The sequence below is a fragment of the Protobothrops mucrosquamatus genome, unplaced genomic scaffold, assembly GCF_001527695.2.
Source record: "Protobothrops mucrosquamatus isolate PMUCROS unplaced genomic scaffold, P.Mucros_1.0 scaffold292, whole genome shotgun sequence".
Classification (NCBI taxonomy): domain Eukaryota; kingdom Metazoa; phylum Chordata; class Lepidosauria; order Squamata; family Viperidae; genus Protobothrops; species Protobothrops mucrosquamatus.
Genome location: NW_015386636.1, coordinates 509,560 through 529,297, shown reverse-complemented (window position 1 = coordinate 529,297; position 19,738 = coordinate 509,560). Strand labels below are relative to the sequence as shown.

The 19,738-nt window shown below is 41.3% G+C and overlaps 1 pseudogene; it reads left to right on the top strand.

The window, feature by feature from the left end:
- Nucleotides 1-16,585: 16,585 nt before the first annotated feature.
- LOC114922506 lies at nt 16,586-19,412 on the top strand (annotated as a pseudogene).
- The last annotated feature ends 326 nt before the right edge of the window (nt 19,413-19,738 follow it).

The window sequence follows — 19,738 nt, the reverse complement described above, 5'->3', positions numbered from 1 at the left end:
AAAAGAGTTAAGAGTTCTTAAAGTTAACTAATTAATTTCATCCTGAATAAAAATTCCCAATCATATAGCAGGACACTTTATGGGATGATGTAATTATACTTACTATTGTGATTCAATCAATCAGAATAGAATTGGAAAGGACCTTGGAGGTCTTCTAGTACAGCCCCCTGCTCAAACAGAAGACCCTATACCATTTTAGACAAGTGACTGTCCAGTCTCTCCTTAAAAACCTCCAGTAATGAAGTACCCATAACTTCTGATGGCAAACTGTTCCACTGGTTAATTGTCCTCACTGTCCAGCAGTTTCTCCTTAATTCCAGGTTGCCACAAAATTTGTTTCTTGCCCTGCCCTCTGGTGCTTTGGAAAATTAGTTGACCCCTTCCTCTTCGTGGCAACCTCTCAAATACTGGAATCATGTCCCCAGTCCTTCTTTTCTCTAGACTAGCCAAATCCAAATCCTGCAATTGTTCTTCATATGTTTAATTATCTTAGTTGCTCTTCTTTGCACTTTTTCCAAAGTGCCAAAATCTTTTTTGTAATGTGGTGACCAAAATTGGATGCAGTATTCTAGATGTGGGATTAATGTTATCATAGTTTGGGTCTGAAGAATATAAAGCACTTCAAATCAGCATCAAATTATTCAGCTCCATATTGTTTATACTAGTAGAAAACAACTATTTGAAATCTTCCTACTCTAGGAGTTAATGGTATTGCATTGTATTTTTCCTGCAATGTATCTGTTTTTGGAAATGTGTCAGGTTATGTAAGTCTCATAGTGACCTTCATCTCCTTTAGGATCTCTTTTTCCTTTATAAAAGTTATGTCTGAGTCTGGCATCACTTTGCACCCTCTTAGATAGTTTTTTTTTTCCAGTTGTACTTGGCCTGTTATTTCAGGATGAATCTCAGGTTCTGTGCTGTTTGCTTCTTTCAGGTTTTTAATGTTTATATTTTGTGCAATCCATATTTGCTTTATTCGCAGATCATTATCTTCATTTCAAAATGTCACACTTTATAGTTCTATAATTTTTGCTGGATTTTCCAGCACACAATGGAATTAATAGTGGCTTACTAGAATACAGTCTAAAACCCAACATGGACATTGAATAAAAACTATAGTAAAACACTCTATACATCAAAAAACTATATTGAAATGATTAATAATTGTACAAGTTACAATTAGCTCTATTTTATAGAGTAGAATCAATGGCTATTATAATCATTACCATCATCATTGGAATAATAGAGGCTGGAATTGGCAAAGGTTATTATAGTATCTGGAATAGAAAGAAAGCATTAAATTGCATTTTTGGATTGCTTTGATTCCCCTAATGTTGTTCAAAAGATGAGATGGAGAGAACATTGTAATTACCTACTTCTGATGTAATCTAGTATGATAATGTCCTTGTAGCCATTGGAATATTTAATTTTGTCCTATAACCAGTGGTAGATATTCAGCCTTAGAAGAGGAGATCAGAACTGGATTCCCCCCCCCCCTCATTGACCTGCTGCTCCAGATAGTGGTGGCATGGAAGTAGTTGCAAAAGAGGGGGAAGAAGTTTTAGAAGCCTGTCTACTAACACTTCTTCACACCTTAGAATTATCCAAACTTTATTCCATATTTTTCCTTCCTTTGAAAGAACTTTAAGTCACTTTAAAATGTTATTTATACTTCAGCCCAAAGTATTATTTTACTATTCTTGTTTAGGTTTTAGTACATAAGTGGGAGATCACAAGGAAATCCCAAGACTGTGGCTTAGATTGGGAAGTAAACAGTGGTGGGATTCAAATATGTGAACAACTGGTTCTCCGGAAGTCCATTCTGGGCCTGGGCAACAAAAAATTAGCTATGGTTCTGCTGAACTGGTGTAAACTGTCTGAATCCCACCACTGGAAGTAAATAAATATTCCAGAAGGTATAAGTGACCATCTTCTGATTGTTGTCAGAAAATGTCATGGAACTTCATGATGTAACCATATTTCTAATGTTGTATCCAAATGGGTTAACTGCATTTCAAGGCAATGAAATAATGAAGAAAGTATGTGGGATTCCACCCTTTCCACACACAAAAAAAGATTTAGAATTCAAGGTCATACTTTGAAGATAAATGATGGAAGATCCAAGATAGATAAACTACCCAGTCTTTTGTAATGGAGGCCATAATAAATGTAATTGCTAGTAATAATAAATAAAATCAATCAATTTTTCATTTTTCATCCATTTTCATCCATTTTTCAATCCATTAATTCCAGGCACAAACCCCAAGACAACCAATCAAACATTGAGGTAGAGAGTGATGGGAAGAAAGAAAAATCCAGAAAGGAAGCATATCCAGGACTGAAATGTACTGATGGAAGGATACTATTCAAAAGAAACAGATGTAACAAAAGAGGAGGTGGAGCTGCATTATATATAAAAGATCACTACATCTCTAGAGAAATGCACAAAACCAAGAATGAAACCTTCCTAGAATGCATATGGGTCAATATAAAAGAAAATAAGACATCGCCATAGGTGTACACTACATGCCACTCAACCAAGCAAAAGAAATAGATAAACTTTTTGCTAACCAATTAACAAATATATGTAGGAAACATTTCACAGTAGTAATTGGGGACTCTAACTATACTGATATCAACTGGAGATAAACTCTGCATCAAGTGGGAGTTTGAACAGATTTCTAACCAACCTAGCTAACAACTTTCATCCGAAAGGTAGAGGAGGGAACTAGAAGAAAAGCTATATTGGACCTAATTCTTACTAACAGAAAAGTGATAGAGGGGATTTAAGTTTCCAGAACTTTGGGTGAGAGTGACCATGTCGTATTGGAATTCAATATAATGCAAACACAAGTAATAGAACATAATCAAACCAGTGTCTTTAACTTTAAAAGAGTTGATTTATAAACTCAGAGAGACCTTGGGAAAGATTTCATGGATGAAAATCGTAAAGGGGAAAATAACAAGAAGCTTGGAAAATATGATCATAAAAGCACAGTCCAGCACAATATCACTGAAACTGAAAAACAAGAAATCTAAGAAGAAACCACCATGGCTGCACAAAGTTCTGTCTGATAAACTGAAAGACAAAAGGGATAAATACAAAAAATGGAAAGATGACACATAACTAAGGCAGAGTACCAACAAGTAGCCCGAACTTGCAAAGATGAAATAAAGAAAGATAAGGCTCAGAATGTAGTAAGACTTGTAATAAATATAAAAAACAAAAAAATCCTTTCAACATATAAAAAACAAGAACAAAATCAAGGAAACAATTGATCTACTAATGGGAGAAGATGGCAAGGAAGTAATGGGCAGTAAGAGAGAGCTGCTTAATTCATTCTTTGCATCAGTCTTCACACAAAAAGAAAATACAGCCCAACCTACCAAAAACATAATTGTAAAAGACAGACTACAAATAAAATTAAAATAAACAAGAAAAGGAACACCAGTCTGATCTAGATGAGTTCAAATCAGTGGGACCTGATGGATTATATCCCAGAGTTCTGAAAAAGCTGGCACATGTTATCTCAGAACCTTTGAAGTATATCTTTCAAAGATCCTGGAGCACCAGAGATCTACCAGAGGACTAGAAAAGAGCGAATATAGTACCCATCTTCAAAACAGGAAAAAAAACAGATCCAGGAAGCTACAAACCTATCAGCCCGACATTCATTCCATACAGCATTAACCTTGCGAACTCTCAAGCTTCCTCCTTCCGTTATATATTCAAGATGGACAATATTTAATATTTATTGCTACGTATATGTAGGGATGTGGGTCTATACATACTGTATGTTGTTCATAGTATGTTTAGGTGTGTGTCGTGTATGTGTTTCGCTTTGAGAGCGGGCAACTAAATTTCATTTTTGATGTGTGCCATTGTGCCCACAGTATAAAAATGACAATAAAGGTTATTTTATCTTATCTCTTATCTCTTATCTCTTATCTCTTATCTCTTATCTCTTATCTCTTATCTCTTAGCTCTTATCTCTTATCTCTTATCTCTTATCTCTTATCTATTATCTATTATCTATTATCTATTATCTATTATCTATTATCTCTTATCTCTTATCTCTTATCTCTTATCTTATCAACACCTGGGAGATCCTGGAAAAGATAATCAGAAAACATCTAGAAGCAACTAAAATTATAACCAGAGCCAACACAGGTTTGTCAAAAACAGATCATGCAAACAAATCTTATTTCATTCTTTGACAAAGTGACTAAATTAATGGACTAGCAAATGCTGCAAACATAATATACCTGGATTTCAGCAAGTCATTTGACAAAATAGACCACAACCTACTTCTTGGTAAGGTAGAAAAATGTGAGATAAACAGCATCACCACCAGATGGATTTGTACCTGGCTGACAAACTGCACTCAATGAGTAGCCCTTAATGGTATTATATCTACATGGAGGGAAGTAAGCAGTGAGACTCTGGAAAGAGTGCAGAGAAAAGCAACTAAGATGATTAAGGACCTGGAGATTAAAACATGAAGAATGATTGCAGGATTTGAGTATGGCTAGTCTAGAGAAAAGGAGGACTAGGGGTGACATGATAGCAGTATTCCAATATTTGAAGGGCTGCCACAAAGAAGAGTGGGTCAACTTCCAAAGCACCATAAGGCAAGACAAGAAATAATGGATGGAAACTAATCAAGGAGAGAAGCAACTCAGAAGTAAGGAGAAGTTTCCTAACAGTGAGAATAGTTAACCAGTGAAATGGCTTGCCTTCAGAAACTGTGGGTGCTTCATCACTGGAGGTTTTTAAGAAGAGATTGGACAGACACTTTCCTGAAATGGTATAGGGTCTCCTGCTTGAGCAAGGGGGTTGACCAGAAGACTTCCAAGATCACTTCTAATTCTATTATTCTGTATTCATTTTTTCATACAATATATACTTTAAATAACTTAAATAAGCATGCTAACTTATAACAAATCTTGCTAAGATTTATGTTCTGCCACAATTGCTGTTCCAAATAAAATGTTATGATATTTATAACCTGTATGTCCTTTAAAGGGGAATTGGGCAAATTCATTAAAGATAAGGCTATTGATATCTAAATTTATATAAATGGTTATATAAATTCCCCAAATATCAGAAATGGTACAGCTTGGAATAGCAATTGTGGCAGAACACAAATGGGATAATAGAATTATGCTCATGTTTGGCTAATGTATCTCCTGAAGGTGTCACATTGGCCACAGAAAGATAGGAACATCATGCTAGCCTGGTTAACATTTGGATGGCTATGATGGCTCATGGTTGAACTGGGAAGGCAGAATATACATCCTATATTGATCTTGGGGAAAAATACCAAGATCAGGGAAATTTGCTTCTAGGTAGGAATGCACTATTAGGATGAAGCTCAAAACATTCAGCTCTGCAAACTCTAATTTATGTATCTTATGCTTCAACAAATTACTTAACCTTTAAGAATCCAGATGACTGTTTGTTGTATTCTAGAATATTTTCAACATCTACCCTCACATTGCACATGTGTAAAATTTTGGCTGGACTTTGAAAGAAAATGATCTCACTTTAAAAAAGAAAGGCTAAGAAAGAGAGAGTAAAAACATTATCTGCAGTTTAAAGATCCATTTTCTGGGTCACCTGATGATGTTGATCTACAGGAACAGATGGAATTAATAGAGCAGTACCATTAATAAATGTTGATGAACAAAGGGAATCTTTATTGTTGCAATTCTTGTGGCCTCAAGATAGTCTTACACTCAAATTCATAAATGCTTTTACCTAGAATGAAGACCCGGTAGGTTAAACTTTCTAGTTGCTATGCAAAGCCTCTTTAGAGTGCTCCAAGTACAAATAGTACATAAGGCAAAATCAGTGGCACCCATAGCCATCTGCAAGAATGCAAAAATGATGATACACACATAATTACCAAAAAGCTGACCTTGTACATTTATGTGCTAAAATCTGATGCAGTTTCATCAGCATTGGCATGATGACATCATGCATGTTTCATCATATGATCAATCTGGCCCCTTCTCCACAGATTCCACAGATATTTATGGGTGTAATCATTTTGATTGAAATGGCTCTTTCTTTGACAAGGTTTAAGAGAACGTGGTTCAGCATGAGGTAACAGCTACAATGTGTTGCAATTTTATTAAGCTGTCACATTGGGCACTATTGTGATATATGGTGCAACAGAATTTATAAGCATATGTTTTAGGAGTATATAATAGGTAATATGTTTTTCAAAATAACATTTTGACTGGGTTCACATACACTGAATGAAGCCATGATTGTTTAACTATGGTTTATTAATAATTATTAATTAAATGTACCAAATTGTAATTAGTGGAATGATAAACTAGCTCTTTTTGTAATTCATAGAACAAATCTATTTTAAGGATGATCTATTAATTTGTCACAAACAAATTAAGCATACAAATCATGCATTACTATATAGTACTGAAGATCCAGATCCCTACTTGCCCACCTAAAGCTTTTACAAATAAATTACAAACAATTAATATCTATGCTTACCATGGCATATAATGTATTTTTCAGATAGGCTATGCAGTGCTCCAAAACTGAATATTTATTTTAATTGCTAAAAGATTATCATGTTTGAAATGTATGAAATAATATTCATTATTCATTTTTTAAATAGTTTCATTTTTATATTGGCATCTATACAAAAAGCACAGGAGTTCAGATGCATGGGAATTATCTGAGTTTATAAAATGTACATATTTTCAGTATTTTGGGCAATCATACTAACTAAATGGGTTGATTTGCAAAACATGCTAAACTTCCAAAAAGCCAACTAATCTATCAATGAGTTCAGCAAACAGCCACTAAGGTTTTAAGAAATCTCTTTAAGGAAGTTATGTCACTTGGTGTATATTTCTACTTGCAGCATACAAGATAGGATGCTGGGAATTTTACAAATAGAAAGTTATCATTTCTATGTTGAATGAGCAGTAATTTTCACCTCTATAACTTTGTATTTTAAGAAATGACATAGAAAAATAATCCTTGATATTAGCTCTTTTTTTGACCTGTATTTTCTTTATTTATTTATTCCATCTTCTGCCAATAATGGACAAGCTTCTTATAAAGCCATCATGAAGTAATTCCATACTTTGTCTTTTTAGCCAGTATTGCTCTTCTTCTGAGTCAAACATGTCCCATGAAAATATTTCTTCAATTTTGGAGAAAGGTAGAAGTTGGATTGTACCAAAGGCAGACTAAACAGTAGATGGAGTATGTCAGTGAGATCAAAATCTCCAATTGCCTCTTGGATTGCTCATGAGGTATGAAAACTAGTATTGTCATTTACAACAAAATATCATTCTTGTGCTTCCAAATTTTACTTAAGAGTTTTCAAAGCTTTGTGTACTGAAAAGTAATAATCTTACTTGAACCTGATGCTCTGAGTTAATAATTGAATCAGGTACAAGGAAATCTATTTGAATCAAAAAACAATCCAAAACTCTAGCCATGACTTTTCCTATTGAAATATGGCTTTTGAGGGTTTTTCGGTGGATAAAATTTGTAATGTTATTCCATTCCATTCCACTTTGTTTCTGGATCATAATGATGGCTGCATTTCATTGTCTATCATGAATCTGGAAAAAAAATCCCCATTGTCATCATATAATAACAGTTGATGGCAAATTTCAGCTCTTGATGCTTTCATATCTCCCATCAGCAAGTAAGGAACCCATCTTGCAGAAAACTTTCAGTATTGAAGAATATCAAGAATGTGACCCACACATTCCTCTGAAATGCCAATCATGGCAGCCATTTCCCTTGAGATATTACAATAGTCCTTAAACAAATCATCAACCGACGAAGAAAAGATCAGCCATTAACATGGCCGATCACCTAGCCACACCAGCTGAAAGCCAGAAGTACAGCTAAGCACAAGAACCACCATGGAAGATCCAGGTGAAACCTTTCCTTACCTCTCTGTAACCCTAACTACCTTCCTGTGAAAAGCCCCTAGAATTATTTCCCTGCTTTTAACGGAGCGGCGTTTGCTTACTATGGGAACATAAGCTTTGGAAAGAAAAGAAGGAATAATTAATCTTTAATAACTAAACAACTGGATTTCTACCTTTGGACACTTTGGGGTCCCAAAAAATCCCTATTATAGAGTTTTATTACTCTATTACCTATTAACTTGGAAAATATTGCTTTTTTTCTTTTTTCTTTTAATTTGACAAAAGCTATATTGGCGTCTGGAAAAAGATCTCATAGCCTACTGGGGATATCTTGTGGCAAAATCTGGCACAGCAACTGAATCTTTTTTCCTTTTATGATTTTGAGGCCGGATTTGACCTTCAAATTATCAGAAAAGGGAAAAGATAAGATTTGGAAGCAGCTGGGTGGTGAAACTAACTGCTAGAAACTGTGGAGGTGGATATTGGCTGATTGTTATTAAATACCAAACATAGCCTCCACTAAAAGATTATTTTTAATCACCACAGAAATGGAGGATCTTTACCCACAACTTGATTATAATCTTATACTGGAAACTTTTTTTGAAGCAACTGAGCAAATGAATTTCAGAATGAAAGCTAAAGATGCTACCCTAGAACTACAAATGGAACTCCAGACTCCAATTGATCAACCTACAGGCCAAGGAATACCAGAGGAGGAACAGACTAACACCAAAGAGGACTTTACACAATAACATGTACAATCTACTGAGATGGAGGAGTCTTATCCACAACTCAATTATAAACTTATATTGGAAAAAATAATCGAAGCTACTGAACAAATGAATTCCAGAATAATAACTAAAGATGCTACCCCAAATCCATAAATTGAATTCCAGACACCAACTGATCAACCTATAAGTAAAAAAACAACAGAAAAACAAACCAACATCAAAAGAGGATTTTATATAATACTGCTTACAACTTATTGAGAATCCTGATGAGCAAAGAGAGACTCTAACTAAATCATGTGCAATTTCAAAAGCAACAGGAACTGATCTGCAAACACAATACATTGAGAATTGTGACAACTATGACAACCAATTAGAAACTATAACAATGGATATGACTGACTATGCTACCCAGATGATATCGGAAAAAGGAGAAAAGGAACAAGATCAGACTGAACTGACGATAAACATGCTTAATCAAACATTGAGATTCGAATTGTCAGGGCAACAATGTAATAACTACAAAGGAGCCAGTTCCTTTCAAAAATTGCTAATTGGATACTCTCCCTTGACCCCAATGATGAAGGGAGACCTATTTGATGATACAGAGGCCCGGGTACGGCAGCCTGCTTGGCAAAAAAGAAAGCTAGAGTTAGATTTAAAAATGGAACTTAAAATTATATTAATGGGTTAAAAAGATTTTTAGAGATATTGATTGAGTTAGTATTTAGGATTTAGAATTAGGATAAGAAATAGAACATATTTGTGAAATAGAGTAAGAATGTAATTTTTGGAATAATATGGTTACCTCAGATATGATAATTATTTTGTAATGGAATGAGAGTAAGGAAATGAAGAGCCATTAGGATAAAAAATAGAACGGATTTGGGAAAAGTAAGAATGTAATTTTTGGAATAATATGTTTATTTTAGATATCACAACTATTATGTAATGAAATGAAGGAAAATTGGGTTACCTGAAGAGTAAACAATATGGTCATTTAACGCTAATTGGAATATGGTAATTGGAATTATGTAAAGCTTAAAAACAGGACATGGAGTAAAAGGTTATTGATAAATGTATTAATTGATTGAGTAAAAGGTTATTGATGAATGTATTAATTGATTGAACCCTAGTTAGACATATATTAATTTTAATATTTTATATTAAGGGAAATAGAGAGGGAAACCTTAAGGAGTTAACCTGAGGAATATATTTATGACTTTGTTATTGGATTATTGATTACCCCAGCACCACGTTGTTTCCTAAGCACTTGGATGTAAAAACTGAAAAATCAATAAAACGTGTCTTTAAAAAAAAGGAAGTCATGGTGGAAGAGGCTGCTGGAAAGGCAATGAAGATTCTCCGGCCACCTAAAACACACACCAGCCCACAGTGATCCACCAAGAGACTGCAGAAGACTCGGGGGAGGCCAGTGAGAGTGAAGAAATTGATCGTCCACAGAGCAAGCAACTTCCCCACAGAGCTGCACAAGCTGCGGGGGACAGCATGAAAGAGCAGAGTGCAGATTCCACACAGCAGTATGCCGTGCCTGTAAAAAGCAAGGGCACCTTGCCAGAGTTTGCAGAGGTCGTCAACGCTGCAAATACTGTATATTCTTGCTTTGACAATATGCAGAACTGTCTGGTATTTTTATAGTTAAACCAGGCAACAGGAAAAAAGGGAGGAGAATAAGGATAGCCCGGGAAAAAGAAACCGGAAGTAAATCACATCTTCCAAGTTGATTGGAAGATGTGAACCATGACCCCAAAATAAGGGGGGGGGGGAAATGCTTAGAATGTATATGCATAACGGAAAAGAAGCCAGACCTAAGCATTTCCACCATGCTGTACTGACGTCTCTGTAACCTTAATAAATGCTTTTAGGAAAAAATATGCCTGAAAGTCCTTTTAAGTGTTTCGTTAATCAGACACATGACATCATGCTTAGGTCTCAACTCCTTTTAAAACGATCTGGGGTCCCGAACTCCATCCTCTGCCTCTAAGCTTGAGAGGTGCTGGTAAAGATTCGGGGAAGATCTGATTATGAAGAAAGAAAAATTGTCTGAGGCCAGCCCCCTGGCTGCAACAGTTTCCCCGGGGGGGCGAAAGCGACAGCCGGCAAGCCGGGGGAGAGAGGAATCTGGCAGATTTCCCAGCTGGGAGCGAGGCCAAAACTATCAGGAGAGCTGATTTGGTCATCAGACTGGAATAAGCCGAGTGAAGGCTCTGGAGGATTCCACACAGCCCTGCCAGCAGATGAGCGTGAGTCACAACAAAGGGATTCTTACATATTGCCTTCCCCCTCCCAGTGGAGAGCTGCCCGGCTGTCTGTCACTGAAGACTCGGGTGAGTGGAAATACCCACCTGCAGTTCGCAGTGGGTCATTAGACTACCTGGCAGAGAGATTTGAAGAGTTAGAAGTGCAGAGCGAAGAGCAACTCCTGTTGAGAGAGGCCCCCAGCCCCACCCTTGCAGAACAAATAGTTTTTCAACCCCTGGGGTCCCCTGCCAAAGCCTCCAGCCCCACAGAGAGAGAAAACCCCAGCCTGGGCCCCCTACAGCAAGGTGAAACCAAGCAACCCCCACAGAGGAGTGATCAGCTATCTCTGAGCCTACATCAACTAATAGAGGCCTTGCAGCAGCTTGAGGTGGTGCAAAAGCCAGGAGAGCTACAGCTGGTGAGCTTACAGATTAGGGATGCCCAGCAACAACCCCCACTTGCTCAGCAGCCATTGAGGGGCCTACAGCAGCAGGGGGCATCACCAGCCCCTGCTGGACAACAGCAGAGAAGACAGCAGCAACCCCCGCCCAGACAGCAACCCGGGGAAGACCTGCAACGACTCGAGAGGCCAGTGTTACCGGTGTGGCAGCAGCAGGCAGGATGGGGCCAACAGCAACTGGGGGCACCACGTCAACAGCAGAGAATCCAGCAACCGTTGGATCAGCAAGCAGGATGGGGCCAACAGCAACTGGGGGCACCACGTCAACAGCGTAGAGCCCAACAACCATTGGATCAGCAACAGCTGGGGGTACCATGTCAACAGCAGAGAGCCCAGCAGCCATGGGACCAGCAACCGGGGTGGGGCCAGCAGCAACAGCCCCAGTGGGGGCTGCAACAGCCTGTATTTGCACCACCCTTCAAAGCAACCTTCTATGGGGAAGCTGATTTTTTTCCTCAACCAAGGGCACTTTCACTTGAACCGCTGGGCCTACCACTATCCGGACCCAGGTGCCATGGTCGACGTTATTGCATCCAACCTAGAGGGAGAAGCAGCTGAATGGCTGAATAATTTATATAGTGAGCAAGCCCCCAAATTGGAAGATCCCCACCTTTTCCTCTTAGGTCTGAAAGAACGATTTGAGGACCCATCCATAGGCCTCAAAGCAGCAAGACAAATTAACAAAATAAAACAAGCCGGGAGGCCTGCCCTGGAGTACATGCAAGAGTTCCGCAAGTTAGCAGGCCGAACAGAGGGGTGGTCCGAACAATCCCTGGTTCAATACTTTGTTGAGGGATTGGACAATCACCTCTCTCAGGCTTGCATCTACCGAGAAGTACCCAATTGGCTACAGGAGTGGTACCAGACAGCGGTGAAGCTAGACGTTAAGCTCTCTTGCTATAAGAAGCCTCCCCCACACAAACCCGAGCAGCAACCAGAGCTACCCGGACAGCAATCACCCCCACAAAAGCCCTCAACTACGGCAATGGCTGAAAGACCCAGGCCACCAACATGCCCTTCCTTTAAGTGTTTCCGGTGTGGACAAGAATGACATTGAGTGGCCACCTGTCCAATCCCCTACCCCCGACGGCAGAGCAGACCAGAACCAGCAATGCGAAAGAAACCTGCTCAGCGGCTAACGAGAGAAAAATCCAACCAGCTCATGCAGGAACCTGTCGCCCAGATTACACCCCCCACACAGGAGGACACTGGGACTCCAGTTGGACCCGCCCCTGCTCTACCCTTCTTTGACAGCGACGATGAAGGAGAGAATGACCCGATGGTGAGTCAACAAATCCCGCCATTTTCACTGGCCGCCAAGCTTATAATCCCTAAGTCTGGGGCACAAATGGCCTTAAATGTGCTAATTGATACTGGATGCACCCACTGCATTATTAGTCGGCAGTTTGCAATGAGAATGGGCATACGGGCAAAACAGCTTTCCGAACCGGTGAGGTTTGAGCAAGCTGATGGCTCCCTGATGGGAGGGACTCTTGTCACACAATTAACTGAGCCCTTACGCCTAGAAATAGGTGCACACTGGGAATTTATTCATTTCCTGGTGGCTCCAAAAATGACTGAGACAGTGATCCTAGGGTTAGCCTGGTTAGACAAATGGAAACCATTCATCTGGTGGGAGAAAGGAATGAGAACCATGAGACTACCTATAGGGCCTAATCCCCCTCTTGAGTCAACAGATGTTGCAGGGCACCTTAGACCACCCCATGAGCGAGCACACATGGCTGCCTCACCACCTCCACGCGAACCAGTCATCCCCAATGAATACCGGGACCTGGCGGAGGTTTTTAGTGAAAAAGAATGTGATGCCCTACCCCCTCACAGACCCAATGACTGCTCCATCAAACTGGTGCCAGGAGCCAAACTCCCACGACCGGGAATGTATGCTATGTCCCCCCTCGAAATGGAGGAGATGCAGCAATACGTGAACAAAAACCTAGCAAGGGGGTTTATTGAATGGGCCAAATCCACCATGGGAGCCCCTGTGCTATTCAAAGAAAAAAAAGATGGGTCACTTCATCTCTGCGTGGACTATAAGGGTCTCAATGCTGTGAGTGTGGAAAACAAATACCCCCTCCCCCTCCTAAAGGACTTATTAACCCATCTCACTAAACTAGACCTGAGAGAGGCATACTACCGGGTGAGAATAAAAGAGGGAGACGAGTGGAAAACTGCCTTCAACTGTCCAATAGGAGCTATCAGTTCAAAGTCATGTCATTTGGACTACAGGGGGGCCCAGCCCCCTGTATTTATGCAGTTGATTAATGAGGTACTACATGATCACTTATACAAAGGGGTTTTGGTGTATCTTGATGATATCCTAATATATAGCACGAACGTGACTGATCACATAAAGCTGGTAAGAGAAGTGTTAAAGAAACTATTGAATGCCAAGCTTTATGCCAAACTGTCGAAATGTGAATTTAATCAAACCCGATTGGACTATCTTGGCTATAGAATTTCCAACGAGGGTATTGAAATGGACCCAGCCAAGGTGAAAGCCATAATCGAATGGCAGCCCCCAAAGACTCGCAAACAGCTCCAGAGTTTTCTGGGTTTTGCCAACTTTTATCGTCAATTTTTCCCCTCTTTTGCCGAGATTGCCCTACCCCTTACCAAACTACTCAAAACAGGCAAAGGAGGAGGAAAGCCACGACCAGGCCAACCACTAGCATGGACAATGGGTTGTCAAACAGCTTTTGAGAACTTAAAAAGACCATTTGCTGCTGAACCGGTCCTAAAGCACCCCTGCCCAGGGGAACCCTTTGTGATTCAAGCCGACGCTAGCGATGTGGCAGTTGGAGCTGTGTTGCTGCAAAAGAACAAAAATGGGATCCTGCAACCCTGCGCCTACACCTCTAAGAAATTTACTGAGAGCGAGTGGAGATGGGCAATCTGGGAGAAAGAGGCCTTCAAGATTAGATGGGCACTATTAAACTGGTGACACTATCTGGAGGGGAGCAAGGTGCCATTTGAGGAATGGACAGATCACAAAAATTTAGAAGCACTGAAAACTCCCCGCAAATTGTCCCCAAAGCAAGTGCGGTGGGCACAGTACTTTAACCGCTTCGATTTCACTCTAAAGTACATACCAGGAGGAAAGAACTTCCTAGCTGATGCGCTATCCCGGCTACCCCAATACGAGAGTGAACGGGAAGAGGTTAACGAGGCAATTATCCCCAATCCGCAAACTGCCAATCAACTTACACCTCGCAGGGTCCCCAATCCTGATGACCCTGGAGCAAAGAAAATAAAATGAGAACTCCTCACCGACCAATGGTTCAAAGATAATCAGACCTCCCTAACGTGCAGGGATGGTTTGGCTTACATGGGCGGAAAACTATATTTGCTGGAAGCCCTCCGTCTCAATGCGCTCAAACACAGCCATGATGTAAAACAGGCTGGACACTTCGGATATTTGAAAACCCTACACCTCACCCGCCGACAATTCTGGTGGCCGGGGCTGAAAAAGGATGTGGAAAACTATGTAAAAAGTTGTACTGTATGTGCCACAATGAAAAGAATCCCAGGGAAACCCCCTGGACTACTGCAACATTGGCAGACCCTTCTCAACCATGGGAAGAAATAACTATGGACTTTATAGTAGACCTACCTGAAAGTAGTGGAAACACTGTCATCTGGACAGTAATAGACCTGTTCTCGAAGCAGGCTCATTTCATCGCCTGCAAAGGACTCCCATCTGCCCAACGACTGGCCAAATTGTTCCTGAAACATATCTACCGGCTGCATGGCACCCCTAAGCGGATAATTTCAGACAGGGGGGTGCAGTTCACAGCGAAGTTTTGGAGGGCTTTCCTTGCATTAATTGGATCATCTCAAGGTTTATCATCTGCTTTTCATCCAGCCACCAATGGGGCCGCAGAAGCCGCTAACAAAATGGTGGAGCAATATCTTAGGTGCTACGTTTCTTACCAACAGACGAACTGGACTGATCTTCTCCCTTTTGCAGAGGTGGCGTACAATAATTCTGTGCACAGCAGCACCGGTTACATGCCTTTCAGAGTGGCCACAGGAAAAGAGTTCAACCCAATACCTGAATATCCTCAGATGCCCTCCGCTTCCCAGACACTTGACCAGTGGGTGAGGGGGTGGGAAGAAGTTTGGAGAAACACAAAAGCTGCTTTAAAAAAGACTTTTGAAACCTATAAAAAGCAGGCTGATAAAAAGAGGGCTCCCCAAAGAACATTCCAAGTTGGGGAAAAGGTTTATTTGTCAACTAAATATCTACGCCTCAAGTTGCCCAGCAAGAAACTGGGACCAAAGTTCTTGGGGCCTTTCCCCATAGTAAGGATCATCAACCCAGTTACAGTAGAGCTAAAACTCCCTAAACTCTTAGGGAAAATTCACCCAGTTTTCCATTGTAGCTTGTTGAAACCATATTGGGGTTCCACGTTAAGACCTCCTCCCAAAAAGGCACCTGGGCCCCTCATGGTTGCGGGACAGACCCACTATGAAGTAAAGCGTATTCTTGACTCTAGAATTTTTAGAGGGAAATTGCAGTATCTAGTACAATGGAAGGGATACCCGTTATCCGAAGCCACCTGGGTGAAATCCAGTGAAGTAAAGGCTAATAGATTGGTCAAAAGGTTTCATGTGAAACACCCCAACAAACCAAAAGATAACCCTTAACATATGCTTTGGTTTGCTTTACAGGATCTGTCCTTTTTGTAAGGGGGGCTGGATGTCAACGCTGCAAATACTGTATATTCTTGCTTTGACAATATGCAGAACTGTCTGGTATTTTTATAGTTAAACCAGGCAACAGGGAAAAAGGGAGGAGAATAAGGATAGCCCGGGAAAAAGAAACCGGAAGTAAATCACATCTTCCAAGTTGATTGGAAGATGTGAACCATGACCCCAAAATAAGGGAGGGGGGGAAATGCTTAGAATGTATATGCGTAACGGAAAAGAATCCAGATCTAAGCATTTCCACCATGCTGTACTGACGTCTCTGTAACCTTAATAAATGCTTTTAGGAAAAAATATGCCTGAAAGTCCTTTTAAGTGTTTCGTTAATCAGACACATGACAGCGACACAGCAGCACAGGGGAAATGGCCCCCAGGACAAAACAGAGTTGAATACTGCTCAGGAAGGCATAGCATCCAATGCACAGGGGCCCAACATTCCATCAAAGAAAAGATAAGACTCCAACTAAGACTCCCATGCTTCATGGAGCTAGATACTGGATCAACCCTGTCCATTATCTCCTCCAGGACTTTTGACCACATTTGCAAATGTAGCCAATGGCAGGTCCCGCTCATATCATCGAGCTTAGTGCTAACGAACTTCCAGAATTGCTGTATTCCCATAAGGGGGGAAGCTACCATTAGAGTACAATTCAGAGAGTTCAAGGGTCCCCTCAGCATAGTGGTCATAGAGGGACCGTGCACCAACCTCATAGGACTGGACTGGTTTGAGGCCCTGGGCATCAGGGTGATGGGCATCCATCGAACACAAGTAGCTGATCTAGCAGCAGTATGCCAACAATATGCTGATTTATTAAGCACAGAGTTGGGAAAATACAAAGGGGCACCCATTTCACTCAACCTCGATCCAGCAGTAACTCCAATCCAATTAAAACCACACAGGGTTCCTTTTGCATAGAAGCCAAAAATTGATGCAGAACTAGACAAGCTGGTACAGCAGGGAGTGCTCCAACCAGTGGACTGTAGCCAGTGGGAGACTCCAATATTGACCGCAGTTAAGCCTAATGGGGACGTCCGCATCTGCGCAGACTATAAGTGCACCATAAACAAGGCACTACAGCAACATGCTTACCCAGTACCAGTAGTGAGCCACATCTTCGCTTCACTCCAGGGAGGCCGAATCTTGCTAAGTTAGACCTCGCCCAGGCTTACCAGCAGCTACCGGTAGATGACGCTACCGCAGAAGCACAAACAATTGTCACACACAGAGGTGCATTCCAAGTGCGCCGCTTGCAGTTTGGGGTAAGTGTAGCACCAGGGTTGTTCCAAAGTATTTTATGGAATGAACACTGAAGAACATTCCCAGTGTCTTCCCATATTTTGATGATGTCCTGATCGCAGGGGAATCAGCGGCAGTCCTGGCAGAACGTCTCTGTGCAGTACTCCAATGTTTCTGCGAGGCAGGCCTAAAACTCAAAAAGGGAAAGTGCCAGATCGACGTGGAATCCACAAAATTCTTGGGTTTCCGCATTGATGTTGCCAGAATCCACCCATCTGACGCAAAGCTAAAGGCAATTCAGTAAGCCCCCACACCAAAATCCAAGGGGGAGCTACAAGCATTCCTGGGCTTGCTCAATTTTTACCACTCCTTCTTACCACATAAGGCTGCCCTGACAGAACCTCTATACCGCCTACTGGACAAAAAATGCCCTGGGTCTGGTCGTGCACCCAAGACAAAGCATTCAAGGCGATAAAATCATTGTTATCATCGGATTCCATCCTAGCTCATTTCAATGAAAACCTACCAGTAGTCTGTGACGCTTTGCCATACGGCATTGGGGCAGTACTAAGCCACAGGATGCCAGATAGTAGAGAGACCCCCATCACATACTATTCTAGAACGTTATCATCGGCTGAAAGAAACTATGCCCAGATAGACAAGGAAGCCCTTGCCATAGTGGCTGGCATTAAGAAGTTCCACGACTTTTTCTATGGACGAACCTTCACCATCTTTACAGACCACAAACCTCTGCTTGGTCTCTTCACAGCAGACAAATAGACACCACAGATCCTGTCGCCACGAATGCTACGATGATCCATTTTCATGGCTGCTAGTTCACAAGCCGGGTAAGGAAATGGGCCACGCCGATGCTCTCAGCTGACTGCCTCTACCGCAGACTGATCTGGACCCAGCCCCAGCTTGTCATATCCCGGCGATGCAGGACCTGCCTGAAGCACCCCTACATGCAGGAGACATTGCAGCTGAAACCACCACGGACAGAACGCTTAGCTGCGTTCTCAATTGGATGTTAAGGGGATGGCCAGAGACCCGGCCAGGCCCTGAGTTCTATCACTACGCTTCTCGGAAAAATGAACTGTCGGCCCACAAGGGATGTGTGCTGTGGGGCAGCAGGGTCATCATTCCACTCAGTCTTCGCTCCAGGGTGCTGGATTCCTTACATGAGCAGCACCCAGGTATTGTTCGAATGAAGGCTCTAGCCAGGAGCTACTTGTGGTGGCCAGGCCTGGACAAGGACATTGAAAATCAAGTAAGGAATTGCCAGGCCTGCCAATAAACCTGACCAGAGATGCCACGAGCACCAGTGCACTGCTGGGAGACCACACACACACCATGGTCTTGTGTGCACATTGACTTTGCGGGCCCCTTCCAAGGGCATGTGTTCCTAATTGTAGTAGATAGTTATTCCAAGTGGTTGGAAATGGCACCAGTCTCATTGATGACAACAACCAGGGTCATCCAAGAGTTGTGACAGCTGTTTGCCACACATGGTCTGCCAGATGTAATCATGTCCGACAACGGGGCACAATTCACGGCAGGAGAGTTTCAATCTTTCCTCAATGCCAACATGATTCGGCACATAACATCCACTCCATTCCACCCCACAACCAATGGTTAGGCCGAACAAATGGTCAGGGCCACAAAGGAGGCGCTCAAGCAGATGACAACTGGAGACTGGAATCACCGCCTGGCGAACTTTCTCCTGTGTCAACATACAACTCCCAGTACAGCAACAGGTTGCAGCCCAGCAGAGCTGAGGTGGGGCCGCCAGCTGGGTGAATTGGTCTGGGCCAGGAATTATGGAAGTGGGGCACCTTGGGTGGCAGCTAGGGTAACGAAGATAATGGGGCCCTTATCATATGAGGTTATTCTGGAAAATGAACATATGGTCAGATGCCACATTGATCAGTTACGGCGTCAGCAGGCCGGGCCAGTCCCAGGTGAGGATCCCGAGGTTTTATCAGATACACAAGAGAACTATTTTCCTCCAAGTTTGTCTACATCACCCATGGCTGCCTCCGGGGAAACGGAGGTACGAGGGGCCTACTGAAGTCCACTACCCAATAATAACAGCAGTAAGAATCATATTTACACAATATTGGAAAAAGGAAGAATTATCAAGAAATAATTAAAAGAATAAATAATTAAAAAAATATTAGAATGTGAAGAAATGGGCAGACTTACTATGAGGCTGAAAGAAAAAGAAGAAACAGAATACTATCAGACTTGGAACTTGTTTTATCAATGGCTGGAGAAAAGAATAAAGGATTAGGAATTAAATCTGTATTAGTGAATGATAAACTCAGACAACACGTTGAATAAGTACCATTGAATTGTATGGAAAAATTAATAAATTTTTTACAATAAATAAATAAA